We start from the raw sequence: 15,026 nt of genomic DNA, 5'->3' as shown, positions 1-15,026 counted from the left end.
AGAATTCTCGAACTATTTCATCATCGGGAAGTGAATGAGCATCACAGAATCATTCCCACTTGAGAGCATTGATTATCTTTCTAATCGGCATAGGAACAACCAACACATAATTGCTTTTCAGGTTAAAACCTTTTTCCGGCATCATAGGTTGATTCTTGAAGATTGAATCAAATCTCCCTTTCACTTCTTCATCGATCAAAATCGAGTTTTCAGGAGTAGTCTTTAAAGATCTGGTTCTTTTGAGAGACATGGTATCTTTTCCCAAAAATTCAGCAAAGTTTCTGCACAAAAGAGAAAAGAGAAATCGGCAAAGTGGGTAGAACTTGCTACAGTAAAAATCTTGCGACAACAAGGATGGTGTGGCGGTGACGACGACCTGCGACAGCAATAGAGGTGCTTTAGTAATCTCTTTGCGACAACAATAGGGAATTTTGGGAAAAAGGGAAAAGAACTAAGGTATCTTTCAGGATTTGAGGTTGACGGCACAAAAGGAAGATTTAGGGATTTTTTTAGGGTGTAAGCATATTGCTTTGAGGCTTATGAAAATTAGTAAAATGGAAAGGGTTTTATATAGGGAAAAATTAGGGCAACATGTAACAAAAATTTAGCTACATTAGGGTTACTTGGGCGGCAAGCAATAGGTGTGACGGCAAGGCATGGATTTTCCCCTCCTTTTTGCTGTCTTAGGTCTCAAACTCAGACTATATCTTACTAAAAAAAACTGATTAGTACAAGGGCTAAATTTGACCCTCTTTATTAACATAAAAATTTCAAATTTAAACAGAACAACTGAAATTAAAAAAAATTAACTCTTAATTAGAAAATTTCTAAATTAAGTCTTAATTAGAAAATTTCTTCTTAACAAATTACTTTAAATTAATTCCCAAGAAAGGTTGGAGGGGTCACAGCGGTCTCGCTTAAGTTCCAATCTCCTTAGAAAGAATTAATCAAATGTAATAAGTTAAGCAAATAAGTTCTAATTTTTTTATTTATTTACAAAATGAGTTCATGAAAAATTAAGGGTCTGCTAATTTGAGTGAGGATTCAATTCGCTCAACTTCACCATCTTAGTATTGTTTGAGACGTTAACCATTAACTTTAAACGTACCTCTGTAATTGTCGTATAATTCAATAGCTCCATAAGGATAAACTCGATAGATGATATAAGGTCCTTTCCATCGGGATTTAAGCTTCCCAGGAAATAACTTCAACCTTGAATTAAACAACAAAACCTTCTGACCTTTTCTAAACTTACGAGGTTGTATATAACTATCATGCCATCTCTTTCATCTTTCTTTGCATATTTTGGCATTCTCATAGGAAAGCAACCTCAACTCTTCCAACTCATCCAGTTGTAACATCCTTCTCTCATTGGCTTGCTTAAGATCAAAATTTAACTGCTTTAAAGCCTAGTGAGCTTTATTCTCCAATTCTAATGGCAAATGGCATGCCTTTCCAAAGACTAACCGATAAGGAGTTATTCGTAACGGAGTCGTAAATGTTGTTCGATAGGCCCATAGTACATCATTGAGCCTTTGAGACCAATCTTTTCTGCTAGGGCGTACTACCTTTTCAAGGATACCTTTGATTTCACGGTTCACTCTTTCAACTTGCCCATTGGACTGGGGGTGATAAGTAGTAGCAATCTTGTGCTTCACATCATATTTATCAAGCAACCACTTCAGCCACTTGTTCAAAAAGTGAGAACCTTCATCACTAATAATAGCTCTTGGTGTCCCAAATCGTGTAAACACATGCTTATGTAGAAATCGTATGACTACCTTAGCATCATTTATAGGGTATGCTTCAGCTTCAACCCACTTGAATACATAGTCCACTGCAACTAAGATATATTTGTTTCCATACGAAGAAGAAAACATGCCTAAGAAGTCAATGCCCCATACGTCGAATAATTCAATCTCTAAAATGTTTGACAAGGGCATCTCATTCCTCATTGATATATTTTCAGTCCTTTGCATTTATCATAATTCTTCACATAAGAATAAGTATCTTTGAATAGTGTAGGCCAAAAGAAACATGCTTCCGAAATCTTTGTTGCAGTACGTAAACCGCCAAAGTGTCCCCCATTTGGAGATGAATGGCAATGATACAAGTTCTCAGCAATCTCGCTTTTAGCTACACACTTTCAGATTATATTATCTGTACATTATTTAAACAAAAATAGATCCTCCCAAAGCTAATACCGACTATCATGAATGAATTTTTTCCTTTGTTAGTATATCATTTCTCGAGGAATTATTCCACATGCAAGATAATTGGCAAAATCAGCAAACCAGGGTATTTCATGAATTTGATTTACCTCAAATAAGTGTTCATCTGGGAAATTCTTGTTGATAGGCACACATGACTGAGTTACCTCATCTTGCTCAAACCTCGACAGATGATCAACTATTTGATTTTCGACACCTTTTCTGTCTTGGATCTCAAGGTCAAATTCTTGGAGTAAAAGTATCTAACGAATTAGCCTTGGTTTTGCATCTTTCTTCGTGAGCAAGTATTTAATGGCTGCATGGTCAATTAATACTGTAACTTTGGTACCTATAAGATATGAGCAAAATTTGTCAAAAGCAAAAACTATAGCGAAGAGTTCTTTTTCAGTTACCGTATAATTGCATTGGGCTCCCGTCAAAATTCTACTTGCATAGTAAATAGGGTGAAACACTTTATTTCTTCTTTGACCCATCACAGCTTCAACGACATCGTCACTTGCATCGCACATCAACTCAAAAGGTGAGTTCGAATCAGGTGTAACGATTATTTAGGCTGAGATTAACTGCTTCTTTAGCTCTTCAAAAGCTTCCAAAAATGCTTTGTTGAAATTAAACACTGTATCTTTCTCTATCAACAAACCAACAGTTTAGAAATTTTTGAGAAATCTTTGATAACCTTCGATAAAAACCAGCATGGCCTAAGAAACTTTTGATTCCTTTCACATTCATTGGGGTCGGTAATCTTTCAATTACATCCACCTTTGCTTTATCGACTTCAATTCCTTTCTTTGAGATCTTATGACCTAAGACAATCCCTTCCTTAACTATAAAATGACATTTTTCCCAATTACGTACAAGGTTCGTCTCTTAGCATCTCCGCAGTACCTTAGCCAAATTACTCAAACATATATCATAAGTGTGAGAAAAAATAGAAAAATCATCCATGAAAACCTCAACAAAATTTTCGACCATATCAGTAAATATTGCCATCATGCATCGTTGAAAAGTTATAGGTGCATTGCATAAACCAAAAGGCATTCGCCTAAAAGCATACATATCGTGTGGACAAGTAAAGGTTGTTTTGTGTTGGTCTTCTGGGGCTACAACTATTTGGTTATATCCCGAATAGCCACCTAAAAAACAATAGAATTCATTACCTGCCAGTCGATCTAACATCTGATCCATATAAGGCAACGAAAAATGGTTCTTCCGAGTGGCTTGATTCAACTTTCTGTAATCAATACAGATTCTCCAACCGGTAACAGTTCTTGTTGGAATTAACTTGTTACGCTCATTTTCAACAATCATGATTCCACCTTTCTTTGGCACAAACTTCATTAGACTTACCCACAAACTATCTGAAATAGGATAGATGATTCCTGCATCTAACCATTTGATCATTTCCTTTCTCACAACTTCTTTCATAATAGGATTGAGCCTCCTTTTTCCATCAATTCGAGCTCTTTCACCTTCTTCTACAATGATTTTATGCATGCAAAAAGAAGGGCTTATACCTCGAATATTAGTTATGGTCCAACCAATTGCTTTCTTAAATTTCTTTAGAACAGCAATTAGTTGCTCCACTTGATCTTTCGTCAGTTCCGCTGAAATAATCACAAGCAAAGTAGAACAGTCACCTAAATAAACATACTTCAAATGGGAAGAAAGTACCTTTAGTTTGAGTTTAGGTGGTTCTTCAATTGACAACTTGGGTTGCACAAATTCTCTGACTTCCAACTCCAACGGTTCAAACCGTGTGGGCTGAATAAAATTTCCCAGATTGGCTTCCATCAAAGCCATGTTTTCTTCACCTTCTTCATCCTCCAAAGGGTTAAGATCTAAGGATTTCTCCAATGGATCTTATTAAAAATTGATAGAAACCAAGGTTTTAATCTCTTCCATAACTGAACACTCCTCTGTCGGATTGGGAAATTTCATCGCTTTAAGAATGTTAAAGGTTACCTAATCACTTTGAAATCGCATGGTGAGTTCTCCTTTCTATATATCAATAACGTTCTTCCCATGGCTAAGAAGGTCTCCCAAGGATGATTGACACTTTTTTATCTGCTTTAAAAGTTAAGACAATAAAATCAATGGAAAAAATAAATTTATCGACTCTTACCAAAACATCCTCGATCTTTCATTCGGGATATGCTAAAGATCGATCCGCTAGCTGAAGTGTCACAGTTGTAGGTCTTACATCACCTATCCCTAATATCTTGAAAATAGACTTAGGCATTAAGTTGATACTCTCTCCTAAGTCACACAAAGCTTTACCACAGTAAGATTCCCCAATGTTACAGGCTATAGTAAAGCTTCCTGGGTCTTTCAATTTTGGGGGCAGTTTGTTCTGCAAGAATGCACTGCACTCCTTTGTCAATGCAATAGTCTCATACTCACATAGTCATTTCTTCTTGGGCAGTATATCCTTCATAAGCTTCACATAATTCAACATATTTTCTAAATCCTTCACCAACGAAATATTGATGTGTAATTCCTTCAGAACGTCGAAAAACTTCTTGAATTGCACCTCCTATTTTTGCTTGTGTTGCTGCAATCTTTGCGGATATAGAGGTGATGGAACTTTCTGTTGAACCGGACAACTTTTCTGAGCAGGTAAATCTACATCCAAAGTAGATGTTAAAATATCTGACTTCACTAAGTCAGGGTTTACCTGGTCAGACTTTGTAGATTTTGATTCCTTTGGTGTAGGAACTTCAACAGCTAGTTGATTCTTCTCAACGGGCTTATCTTCGACATCAAACAATCGGGGTTCTAGAATTTTACCACTCCGCAATGCCACTGCCTTTATATGTTCTTTACCCAAATTTCTTGGATTCTTAGTATCGCTCGGTGTAACACCCCGAACCCGAGACCGACACCGGAGTCGGACACGAGATGTTAACAAACTTTGAAAAATTTTTCCAGACACTGCCCAGTCTGAGTACTAGTCGCTTCAAAAATCATATCTTGAGTTTCACAACTCAAAAATCAGTTTTGTGATTTTTCCCTGAAACTAGACTCATGTCTCCATCTATGTATTTTTTTCTAGAATTTTTGGTTGGGCCAATTAGTACAGTTTATTAGTCAAAGTCTCCCATGTTACAGGGGTCGACTACACTGACCTTTGCTCATTACGACTTGGATATCTCTCTGCACAGAGCTTCAATACTGATGCCGTTTGTTTCTATGGAAACTAGACTCAGAGAGGAATCCATACATATATGGTATGACTCCTAATTATCTCTGGTCAATTTATAGTGAATTTCCAACGTCGGAACAGGGAATCCAGAAACTGTTCTGGCCCTGTCCCACAAGAACCTGAATATCTCTTACTGTACTATTTATATGATTGTTTCGTTACTTTCATATGAAAGTAGATTCATCAAGGTTCGATTACATAATTTATTCACTATTTAATTCCACTCCTACGAATTCTTGTGATTTTTCCAATCCACACCACTGCTGCTGTCAGCCTCTGTTTTCAAAGTAAACCTTACCTATTTTCGGGGTTTCATGGACCAACTAGGGCCTTGTCATACATATGCCCACATATGATCATACTTAGCCATTCCAATGGCTGATCATTTGCTCAACACTTCCATTCCAACTATAGTTACATCATGAAACCATTTATACATTCATAAACACGAATGGTCTAATGCCATACTCCACTTCTACAAGCCATTTTCGCATGGCTGTACACTTATACATTTCATAAAGTACTCGAAAGACAACAATGGGTAGTCCTATACATGCCATATCAAAATTCAACCAAAATAGTACCCAAAAGAGCCTTTGATAGTGTGGGCGACTTCGACTTCAAGATCCCGAGTCCGATAGCTGGAGAACCAAAAATCTATAAAACAGAGGAGCAATGTAACGAGTAAGCAATTTATGCTTAGTAAGTTTTGAGCAAGGAATTCCAGCATACACAAAGAATAGAACACATTTAGCTAAACGGAATATTTCATAATACGCAATTTACCGATATCAAACTTGCTTCACAACATTAACAACCCTTATGTACATACACAATAAACTAACTTAGCCGAAGGCCGGTAGCTCGTTTATCAACTGAGCGAACATTTATTTGTAAGGGCTCGATTAAATTCAACACATACGTAACATATCCCCATATTGGGATGTTTTTCGAGTATTCGCTGGAATTTTTACAGCAAGCTCATTCATTACCAAATCACGTACCTTCGGGATTTAACCGGATATAGCTCCTCGTTCAAATGCCTTCGGGACATAGCCCGGTTTTAGTAACTCACACAATGCCTTCGGGACATAACCCGGATTTAACGACTCGCACGAATGCCTTCGGGACTTAACCCGGATTTAGTATCTCGCACAAAGGCCTTCGGGGCTTAACCCGGAATTTGTATCTCGCACAAATGCCTTCGGGGCTTAACCCGGAATTTGTATCTCGCACAAATGCCTTCGGATCTTAGTCCGGATATATTCACTTAGCACAAAGCCTTCGGGACTTAGCCCGGACAGCATTCAATTAATCATGCACCTCTAACAATAATTCATGGCACATTCGTATTTCTTTTTCATTAGCAAAACTCAACACAAGGCACACACCATCCTTGCACATTCGGCTCAATAGCCACTCATAGAGCATGATTTTAATTTGCTTAAAACATGATTTAATCACATCGTAATTTAAGCTCTCTTACTCAAGAACTTACCTCGGGTGTTGTCGAACGATTCCGCTAGCTATTCGACCACTTTTTCCTTCCCTTTATCAGATTTATTTCCCCTTTGCTCTTGAGCTTAATTAAACAAATAAATTGATTTCATCATTTAGGCATCAAAAAGATGAACACAAGGCACTTAGCCCATATTTATACATTAGACATTAAAGTCTCATACATGCAAAAATCATGCATCAACACAACATATTAGCTAATTTCTTTCCCCTTGGCCGAATATGCATGTCTATTTTTGGGGTCGATTTCAACACTTAATACACACATATACACACTAGTAAAGCATCCTCCCCCTTTTCATCAATTTAACACATGCATTGCTCATTAACATGCAAAGTTACATTCGGCCTTAGCACACATCTTGCTAGCCGATTCTTCTCCATTTAGCAACCAATGCACATATGTGCTCACACAAAAATGCTAAAAAGGAGGTTCAAGAATCATCAAGCCATCATCACATGCATCATTAACAAGCTTCATATTTTGCATGCAATGGCATTAACACAACCTCCACCTAGGCCGAATCTTAACTCATCCTCATGCCTCATCACCACAACATCAAACATCAACCAAGAATGATGCATCCATGGTCAAGTGCCATTTCCATCACATAGCAAGATTTAGACCATGGGCTAGGTAGAACTCAAGCTAACAACTAAAACATGCATGCATCTCATGGAACATCATCAAACATACCTTAGCCTAGCTACATGCATGGCCGAATCTCTTCACCTTTCTTCTTCTTTCCTCCTTAAAATTTTTGGCCAAGGATGAACCAAAGGATGAGAAATTTTTTTCTTTGTTTTTCTTTCTAATTTAGGCTAAATGAAGGTGAGAAAGGATGAACACAAATTTTTCTCCTTTCTTCTCTTTAGCTCACGGCAATGGGGGGGCAACCACACATTTTTTTTTCTTTTGTTTCCATTTCTTTATTACCCATACTCCTTATTTTATTCTTCCATTAACAAAACATGTTTTATGACATGTTTTGCCCATCATTCCTTGTCATGGCCGGCCACTACTCATTAGGGGGGGAAATTTGACATGCAAGTCCCCCCTTTGTCCACATGCACTAATAGGTCCTCACACATTGACCTATCACATTTTAAAATTTTCTCACATAAGTCCTATTGACTAAATTCACATGCAATCGACTAAATCGAAGCTTGAAATTTTCACACATTCATAATTACATATTCTAGACAATAAATATCACATTCAACATTTCGGTGACTCGGTTTAGCGGTCCCGAAACCACTTCCCGACTAGGGTCAACTTTGGGCTGTCACACTCGGTAAGTTTCCTTGTGGTCTATTACGTAACTCCGTAGCTAACTGACCCATTTGGTTTTCCAAAATTTTCAATGTTGCTGCTTGGCTTTAGATCAAAGCGTCATTCTTTTCCATGAACACTTTCAACAAGTTCTCCAAATTGTTTGATACCTCAGCTTGAGGTGGTTTTAGAGCTTGCTGATTAAACCCTTGAGATTGGTTGGGTCTTTGCAGTAATAAGTTGTTGTTCGGTCCATTTCCTTGGTTGCTCCAAGAAAAGTTAGGATGATTACGCCATGAAGGATTGTAGAAGTTGGACTAGGGTCCTTGTCCACTCCAATTTTTGTATTGGTTTCCCACATAGTACATTGACTCAGGATTTGATGGACAATTCTCAAAAGAATGACCTTCCCCGTAGTACACACAAAAAACTATTTCAAACGGGCTTAGAGGCTGAGCTGCAAAATTATTATTACTATTAGCGGTTAACTGTTTTAACATAGAGGAAATAGACAATACCTGAGTTGATAATGAAGTGAAAGAGTCAACTTCATGAACTCTGGCTACACATCTTCTTGAAGTTGTTTGATTTGTTAGCCATTGATAGTTATTACTCGTGATCCTCTCAATGATCTCATAAGCCTCATTATAAGACTTAGACAAAATTGCACCATTTGCGGAAGCATCTACCATCAATCTTGTATTTGCATTGATACCATTATAGAATTTCTCCAACTGGATACAATGAGGAACCTCATGATGAGGAAACTTAAGAAGTAACTCATTGAATCGCTCCCAGGCCTCATACAAAGACTCGTCATCCAATTGTTGAAAAGTTGTGATCTCGTTCTTGAACTTAGCATTTTTGTTGGGTGGGAAATACTTAACCAAAAATCCCTCCGCTAATTCTTGTCATGTAGATATGGAACCTAGTCGCAATGAATTGAGTCATGCTCGTGCTCGATCTCACAAGGAGTACGGAAATAACTTCAACCTCAGTGCGTCTTCAGTCACACCGGCTATCTTGAATGTTTCACTTACCTCTATAAATAATCAAATGTGGAGATGTGGATCTTCTGTGGGCATACCACTAAATTGGCCCACTGTTTGTTGCATTTGAAACATCACTGGTTTCAATTCAAACTGGGTTGCCTCAAGTAATAAGTAAGTATCGAGTTATCGCCTCCACAGGGATTGTATTTGTGCTAAGCCACTTAATTTGTAAAATTATATTAACAATTTGGTAAATAAAAACACAATCTAGTTGAAAAGTGGTGATTAAAATATATTAAACTAAATGCAATGATCCCTAATGCAAATTATCCTAAGTATGCAAACTAAATGAAATAGATTTTAATAAAATTGAACACAATGTTGCAACAATTATAACAAAAATAAACTAGAACAATTACTTTAATTAAACTTAGTTTATTATCAACATGCTTAATAACATTCGGAAAAACATTCCATGGCAACTCGATTTTTCATGAGTTTCGAAACCATGTTCATATTTTAAGTGCACTTTAATTATTTTGTAAAAATTAATTATTTTTTCGACAATAATTTTATCAAAACTGTATAATTTGAAGTTCAAAAGGGTATGTAAAAATGTGTAAATTTCTGTGTTTCCAACAATCGTAGGCCATAGTGTGCCTGTTAAAAAAGTAAATAAACTTATTAAAGAAACGAAACACAAAATTAAAAACAATGAATAGAATAGAATAAGAAAGAAATATTAAATAGCTCAAAAATTGATGGAACTTTTATCATGAATTAGAGGGCTTCAAAGTAGTGCTTTAATTGTTGGCCATTGACTTTGAAATTGGAACCAATCTTGTTGTCTTTAACATCTATAGCTCCTTGAGGGTAAACATGTACTATCTCAAATAGACCAGACTAATGAGATTTCATTTTCCCTGAAAATAATTTTAGTCTGGAATTGAATAACAGGACTTGTTGTCCAAGGAAAAATTGTCATAGAAAATTTTTTTTTCATGCCATCGCTTAATCTTTTCTTTGTATAGCTTGGCCTTCTCATAGGCTTGTGCTTGAAATTCTTCCATCTCATTCAACTCCAAAAGGCAATGGGTACCAAAAGCATTCTATAACGCATAGGTTTGTGCAAGTATACACAGTCGATATCGAGTAATAAGGAAGTATCGAGTTATCGTCTCCAGAAGGATTGTATTTGTGCTAAGTCACTTAATTTGTAAAATTATATTAACAATTTGGTAAATAAAAACACAATATAGTTGAAAAGTGGTGATTAAAATATATTGAACTAAATGCAATGATCCCTAATGCAAATTATCCTAAGTATGCAAACTAAATGAAATAGATTTTAGTAAAATTAAACACAATTTTGCAACAATTATAACATAAATAAACTAGGACAATTACTTTGACTAAACTCAATTTGATATCAACATGCTTAATAACATTCGGAAAAACATTCCATGGCAACTCGATCTGTCATGAGTTTGGAAACCACAATTGGTCCTTTTAGAATCCGTTACTTAGGAAATATGCATTTTACTTATCCTTATTTACTAAGAGTTTCTTAGTATTCGTGTGAAGTAACAAGGAAGTGTCAGGTTTGATACAATTTAATCTCACAAATCTAAAAACTATGCAGGTAACAGAGCTTGGTGAGAGTGGTTATGCAACCTACAATTTAATTAGGTCAGGATCTAAATTGAGCATGCACATTTCAATTTCTACGTCCATTAGCCTTCGTCTGGTCAGGATCTCTTAGCTAATTTAGGTGCATTCCAATCACGTATGAACGAAATACAGACTTAATTTTAAGTGAAAACATAATCGATTGAGGCACAAACATTATAAGCATGAATCAAATAAATATTATTTAATCAAAGCAATCATCGTAGCTTAAATAAAATTAAACTAACATTGTTATAAACAAGAACAAATAACACATAGCAAACATCTTTAGATTAAATTAAAGAAAAGAAAGATTAAACCTAATTTAGAGTGGCTGTCACCCAAAACTCTGACTGACAAAGCTCCTTCGCTTTTTTGCTTTGCTCCTTTGCTGATGGTTCTCCAAGGTGGCTGACCAAGGGTTCTTTGAGAGGCTAATTTTGCTAAAAATCCTTATGCAAGGATGATGATAGGCATGAGGGGGAAGATAGCTAAGAGAGTGGAGAGTGGAGAGAATGATGAATGAGTGAGGGATGATTGAAAAAGTGAGAAATGAGCTCTTATTTATAGGTGAGGCAAGAGAGCTAGTTTACTAAAAATAGGAGTATCCATCTTTTGAAACTTCTTCCAAGGATGGCCGGCCATGAATTGAGGAAATGTGGCTGATTCTGCTTGATTCTTGGTCAATTTGACTGCCACCACAACTTAGGACTAAGACACGGTCACCAGCAAATTTTCGGGAAAATCTCTGATTTTTTTAACTCTTCAAGGACTTTGTGTAATTAAACCAAAAATTTATTTATGATCAGCTATGTGCAGTTGAAATTTCGGTTGGCTTGGTCCCCAATTTGGACGATTTTGCAATTAGAAGAAAACTCTCAGACCTGTCCTAGAATAGTAGATAGTTTAGAGGACCAAATAATTTAATTTTTACCATTTCAATTAATTAATATACTTAATTAATTAAAACTCAATTTAGTAATGAAATATTTAAAATGAATTATTAAATATAACTTTACATTTTATTGTTTAATTTAATCATGCATGGCCCACTTTATAGCTTAAAAATATAATATGCTCAAACTAATATAAAATAAGCCATTTTATGCATGAAAACTATATAATAAAGTATAAAATCACATTTTAATATTTTCCATGTCCTACTTTCATATTTTCGCATATTTCATTAATTTATTAAACAATTACTTGGTTTTATTAACAAATTTAAGTAAAAAGGTGATGAATTATATAGGAAAAATCCTATATATTTTTCAGTTTATAGACTCCCAAACTTAAATCATTGCTCATCCCGAGTAATGTTCATGCATAGCACAAGGTCTTGCTAAGGAAAAATTTGCTAAGAGTGTAAGTAGCATCAATCTCTGTCTCATAATCATGCATCAATAAATTCATGCTCATAGATTGTCTTTATTAACAAGTAACTCATATACAAACATTTTGACAATTTCATTCTAAGTTTCAAGATATGCCAACATGAATCATAGTTTAAATGTATGTGACAACCATAGATAATATTCTTCATTCAACACAATTTCTCATCAATCAAGCAAAACAATCATAAGGTTTATTTAAGATCTTCATATGTTAACCTTAATACTTTCTCTCCACCAATATAGGTGACATAATTATCAAATCAATAGGTCTTTTATAAGGTTGTAATGGGGCTAAGTTAAAGATAGGGATTTTAAGAGATGGGACATTGTAGTTTTAAAATATTAACCTTTAACTTATCTTGGATTTCTTGAAATTTCACCTTTTTTTCAAATGAACCTTTGGAACTCCCCCAAACTTATTTTGAACTCATACTCATATATTTTCTTTTTGGAGACTGAGCAAACTTTTCTTCACTTTGTCTCTGTTGTTTTTAAGCATGATCACATGCATCTTTTGAAAATTTCCCTCAAATATTAATTATCAAGACAAATTTAGTTAAGACGATGCACAAAATTAGGGTAACTTCAAAAGATAGAGATACGGCTTGTAATGTAGGTTTATTACAATGAACAGGCCTTTAAGCTCAAAATTATAGTTTCAAGGGTCTAATATAATAAGGTGGGTTTGAAAAGGCGTAAACAATCCAAAGAAAAGTGGTGCCTATATCATTTTAGATATTTATGTCTCCTAGGATTTTTCCTCAAGAAAGTTACTAAGTCAATTCTAAAAATATAAACCTTCATGCATGTCTAATCTTAAGAGAAACTAAGTTTTCATGGAAAATATTACCTAAGACTATGATCATAAAAACATTCCATTCTTCATGATAACATACAATCACCCAGATAAAATCATCATTCATGCTTGCATACAAGCTATCTTATTAAAAAGAATTTCTCTAAACATTCATTGATTAAAACATACTTATGAAAAAAATAATTTGAAACATACTTGAAAATTTTAAAAATTTGAGCAATTTGCCTTACCCCCTTTAAAAAGAAGCAATGTTCTTATTGCAAGAACAAAGTAATGAACAAAAACTGAACACCAGGAAGGGTTGTAAAGAAAGAGAGGTGAGTCAATAAGAGTACTTAAATACCAAGTCTTTCCTCATAACCCAATTTTAGACATGTTCATTCCCATTGCCACATCACTTAGTCTTTTTCTTTCTAAAGAAGTATTTATTCATGCTTGCTATGTTTTATTTTGGAATCTTAGAGTTGTAAGAATTTGTGGTACTAGTTGATCGAGCTTGCAAAGCTGAAAAGCTAAACAAAGAAAAGAAAAAAGCTATGATTGAGGCCCGAGATACAAGAAAAAGGCCAATGAGTAAGTCATTCCAATCTTAGTCAAAGAAATCCAAAGAGATGAATCCTCGATTAACTGTTTCAGCTGGGTATTTGCATCAAGACCGTGGGAGATCATATTCTGGTTCTAAAACCCAAGCTACTTCAATGGCAAGTGTGGGTAATGTTAAATGCAATAGACCTAAATGTCAATATTGTGGCAGACGGCACCCCGACTAGTGTTATATGGTTAGCCATGGTTGTTTTAAGTTTGGTTCTCAAAAGCATTATATTAAGATTGTCATGAAAAGGCTGAGGAAGAAAAATTTTAGTGTGTTAGACCGGGTAATACTGCCAGTAGAGGTAGACCACTGAGAAATACCGGAAGTGGAGCTAGCAGTAAAAGTGTACTGAAAGATTCAGCTGTGAGGCCAGAAGCTAGAGCACCCGATAGAGCTTATGCCATACGTGCTCATGAGGATGCGTCATCTCCCGAAGTGATTACTAGTACATTTTCTCCTTTATGATATTAATGTTATTGCATTGATTGATCTCGGGTCTACTCATTACTATGTTTGTGTGAATTTAGTATCTAGTAAGAGTTTGCCTGTTGAACTTACTGAATTTCTGATTAAAGTGTCAAACCCTTTAGGCAAATATATGTTAGTTGATAAGGTTTGCAAGAATTGCCCTTTGATGATTCAAGGTTACTATTTTTCAGCAAATATGATATTGTTGCCATTTGATGAGTTTGATGTTATTTTAGGTATGGATTGGTTGACATTGCATGATGCCAAGGTAAACTGTAGATAGAAAACCCTTGAGTTGAAATGTGAAAATGGTGAGATTCTTTAGGTTGAAACAAATGAATCAAATAAATTGTCTATGGTGATTTTGCACTTGTTTGCTCAGAAATACATGAGAAAAAGGTGTGAAGCTTATCTCGCATACGTGTTGAATACTAAGATGTCGATAGTTTGTGAATACTGAGATGTCGAAACTTGAATCAGTGTCGATAGTTTGTGAATTCTCAAATGTGTTTTTGGAAGAATTACCTGGGTTACCTCCGATTAGAGAGATTGAATTTGCTATTGATTTATTACCTGAGACTGCACCAATCTTGATTGCTCCGTACAGAAGGTCTCCGACTGAATTGAAAGAATTAATAGCTCAGTTGCAAGAATTGACAGATAAGGGATTTGTGAGACCGATTTTTTCTCCTTCGGGTTCTCCCGTACTGTTTGTAAAGAAGAAAGATGGATCTGTGAGACTTTGTATTGACTACCATCAGCTTAACAAAGTGACTATAAAGAACTAGTATTCGTACTAAGGATTGATGATTTTTTAACAATTTGAAAGGGGCGACAATGTTTTGAAAGATCGATCTGAGATTCGGTTACT

At 35.5% G+C, this 15,026-nt stretch overlaps 1 non-coding gene across 1 annotated transcript; it reads left to right on the top strand.

Annotated features, from left to right (window-relative positions):
• Positions 1-8,974: 8,974 nt before the first annotated feature.
• On the top strand, positions 8,975-9,081 carry LOC121215855 (small nucleolar RNA R71). Its single transcript, XR_005911824.1, has one exon. It is a non-coding gene; the product is annotated as a small nucleolar RNA R71 (small nucleolar RNA).
• The last annotated feature ends 5,945 nt before the right edge of the window (positions 9,082-15,026 follow it).

Source organism: Gossypium hirsutum, chromosome D03, assembly GCF_007990345.1.
Source record: "Gossypium hirsutum isolate 1008001.06 chromosome D03, Gossypium_hirsutum_v2.1, whole genome shotgun sequence".
Classification (NCBI taxonomy): Eukaryota; Viridiplantae; Streptophyta; class Magnoliopsida; order Malvales; family Malvaceae; genus Gossypium; species Gossypium hirsutum.
The sequence above is the reverse complement of the archived record's forward strand: the minus strand, read 5'-3'. Positions and strand labels throughout refer to the sequence as shown.